The sequence below is a fragment of the Protopterus annectens genome, chromosome 3.part0 (genome assembly GCF_019279795.1).
Source record: "Protopterus annectens isolate FY-2018-M chromosome 3.part0, PAN1.0, whole genome shotgun sequence".
NCBI lineage: Eukaryota > Metazoa > Chordata > Ceratodontiformes > Protopteridae > Protopterus > Protopterus annectens.
In genome coordinates, this window is record NC_056731.1 from 1,415,838,522 (window position 1) to 1,415,842,602 (window position 4,081).

Genomic DNA, 4,081 nt, shown 5'->3' on the forward strand with positions numbered 1-4,081 from the left:
ATCTAGATCCATCAGAGCCACAAGGGCGGAGACTTAAACCTTGACACGGCTATTAATAGGACGTGCTGGAGGGATAGATTCATCACCCAAAGACTCCCTGTGCTGTGGAACAAAATCCCGGTACATGTGAGGCAGAGCACCTCGCTGGCCTTGTTCAAGAGAAATCTTGACCAATGGATGGGAGATCGCAGATATACCCCAGGGATTACCTCAGTGTCACTGCTCAACAGAGGCACAGCAAAATAATGGGTATAGTTCCCCATACTAAAGGGGTGGCGTAAGCCACAAAACGATGGGCTAGGCTTGTAAATGCCCTCGGGCAGATAGCCTAGTATGAACCTATGAACCTATGAACCTATGAAGAGAATACACCATAAAGTAATGAAATGATGATGCTAGCCACTGTATAACTTGGCAAGGTAAATATAAGTGACAGGTACAATTCTCAGTTCAACAACACAAATGCAGATATACTAAGCACTAATGTTGCTATGCACCCAGTGCATCAGACACAAAGCTTTTGTATTCATTAACCCAATAGATAGAAAACAGGGATATGGTACAATTATCATCACTTGCACAGAGTGTTGTATGGGGGGCTGGAGGCCTAGGCTGACACAAAGTGCTGGTGAGTGTATGTGAGTAAGAGAGGGAAGCAGGCAGGCTAAACCATGTAACTGCTGTGTGTGTGTTTGTAGGGGTCTTCCATGTGAAAGTGGCATTTGAGAATCTGCATGAACACAGCCAAGCTCAGTGCTAGCTCTAAATCTTGGTATGTCGGACAAGTGTGGCCGTGCATGGCAGAGTTAGCAGTTCATCGTTGTCACCCCTGACCACAAGAACTGCCTCTGCCACCAGTTGTACTGGCACCTCCACACCCAAGGTCAGATGCAGTGCTGCTACCTAAATGTGACAGATACCTGCTGGATGTTCTCCCTTCATGGGAAGGCCCAGGACCATGAACCCATGGCCTGCCATTTCTGGATGTGGCAGCACACTCACCAATGGGGCAGTGGAAGTATGGCCACTATGAGAGTGTGATTGGTCATGGCCATGTTAGCTGTCAGCAGATTTTGTGGCTAACCTACACCCATGAGAATACTGTTTGCCTCCCAGCAGACGCTGCATCACAGAAATTGCTAGTTCCATGACAGACATCCCTTGGTCCATCAAAGACATCCCTATCTCCAATGTGTCATTCATCCAATCCAGTGAATCAGCAACAAAGTGGAGGCAGTCACACATGTCAGCCTGTGCCAGATCTACAACCCTGATCATTTGTCTGGAGTGCCTTTCTGAGCATGCAGGTGCCTCCAAGATGGCCCTAAACATACATTGAGTGCCACAGGAAGAGACACCTGCACCAGGTAGAGGAGAAACAGCAGGCCCCCTCTGAGTATCCTTATCAACCCTCCTGCATTTTCCTCACCCACACTTTGGCTATGGCCAGAGTCAACAGCCACTGAAGCCACAGTAGCCACACTTCCCTGATCAAAGTTCTCATCCTCTACCTGTCCAATATCTGTGGGATCAATGGACTGGTTAGCCGTAGGATTACTGGCTCTGTCTGGGGAAAATTAAGGGTTGGCTGGATGTCAATCTCTATGTCAGATTCAGCCTCTGCACCCCTTGACTGTGCTTTTGGCCACCATCATCATAAGTGTCCAATGAGACACTGACATCAGGTGGCAAAGGGGCCATAGTCCTACTGTTATGATCACCTGTGATAAAAAGGAAGAAACACAGGAATACATTAATAACTGCACTACTATGGTGCAATATATGATAAACAACTAACAGTGCTGCCACTATTACAGATAGTACAGCAATACACACAACAGGCCTAAAATGACACATTATGATATTTCTTTATATTGATCTGCAGTACTGACATAAATTACCATATGCATATGTTGCTGGATTCCTGACAGTCCTGAAAGAAATTAAGCAAGATAAAGGCAACACCATCACATTTAATAGTAAGACAGGGTATAATACATATACTCCTCTATAACTGCATTAACTGTACTGCCAACAAGAACGTGGCTGACAACTCCAAACTAAACTTATAACTGTAGCAATCTTTAATCCACTCCCAAAAAGACATGTGGCACAGAAGTAACATTTATGTCAATTGTTTTACTATACAACAGTATTCATCTGCTCATATTACAAATCCTACTTGAAAGCTCCTCTTGGGACTCAGAAGGAGTGGAGGCCGCATTCAAGGACATACTGGGGTCCACTCAGGTCTATATTAGAAGACCGACTGTTTAGATGATCGAACGCCTAAACATCGATCTTCTAATATCGAACCGCACAATGTCGAACGTCCCAGGGAAACACGTCCCAAGGCCACAACACATAAAACATTACCTTACATCTAAATTAAGTGGGGGGCTTTGCCCCCCACATCCACAACATGGGGGGCTGTGCCCCCCACACCCCCTAACTAAATATACCAACTCTGAGATCGCTCAACAGTAAGGAAATAGCAGACTTCGGCGAATGGCCAAGGGAAATCTTTCCCTGCTTTAAATCGTCCATTCACGATTTTCTGCTTTTGATATTAGAAGATCAATGTTTAGGTGTTCAATCACCTAAACATTCGGTCTTCTAATATAGACCCGGTCCACTCTGCTGTGAGCTCTCATGATGAGGAATATTTGCTAGGAACCCTTCATTGTGGGTAAGAGGTGGTTCTGTAGCAGGCCCTCTTATGGTTACCCTTTGGTCTTGGGCAACTGCAGATGCTCACCTCCAAGCAGTTGTAATCATGTCAGTGGCTCTGTGGTGCACTTTTTCATAGGTTCAGTTATGGCTGCCCACAGTATTTATGTTGTCAACAATCTGTTGCCATCATTGCAGCCTGTGTGCCATATTGGGCCAACCCCTTCCCAGCAGAATCATCAAGGATTATGTTGTTCTCCGCATCACTAAATGGGGGTCTCAACCTCACTGACATTGTGTCCTAAAAGACAACAGAATGATAATACACATAAGTATCACATAACTACAAAGTAACTCTTTCCAGATAAAACAGTAAAGGTAGGCAGTCAGTAGTACCTACTGGAAAAACATAAAACAGTCTACAGATGTGAAATACTAACAACAGGCAGGATGCAAAACAAGGAGAGTAGCCACAGCAGTAACTCAGCTGTGCTCCCCCCAAAAAAGAACAGTCTGTTCTAGTTTGTGACCTAATAGTAACTCTTCTTTGCTCCCCACCCACAAAAGAATAAGCAAATGAACCATTGTGCTATTAAAACATCTTTGTAATGCTAAAATGTACTTTCAAAGGACCTATCCCTGAAACAGTTGTACATATTTATCACACAGCATTACATTTTTATGTAAGGTAACAGACTGAGCTAGTGAGTCACATGTATTGTCAATCATGTGTACCTTTGAAGTGGCTTGACAAACAAGGTCATGCCATCAGTACACTTCTAACTAATGCATGCAGATAAAAGTGTAAAAGCCATTGCTTCACATTATTCATTAATATATTCTAACATATGCATTATGTAAGTAACAAAATGAGAGCATACCTGCTGGAGTTCAATACTCCACTATAAAGATATCTTGTGAAGGAATACACTTCTGTGAAGTCTTGCAAACATGTAGCAAGTATCCTCACCATCAGTTTGGCTAGCTACACATTTGTTTTTTTGTAATGGAGTACATTATTAATGGACTGCATCTGTCTTAGCCTGCATTTCAAAGATGCTAATTACAGCATAAGCAGTCAAACTGCATGCTAATCAACCAATTTGGTGGAGCTATTCAACAGGTTATAAAGCATCCATGTAAACTCCATGTTGTTTTTTTCCTGTGGATTTCAAAAGTTGTGAAGTACAGACACAGAAAGTCTACACAGACAGAATGTTAGGAGCTGCTGCTGCTTAACTCCATTCGTATGTGCTGGAGGCTGCAGGCAATGCTGATGCTGCTGCCAATAGGCCTAAGCCAAGACAGAAGAGTTTTCAGGCCACTGAGCTTATCACAACATACACAACATGAACATTATAGAGTGCTACATGGTGGACAGGGACACAGAACAGGAACTCTGCAATCTTTG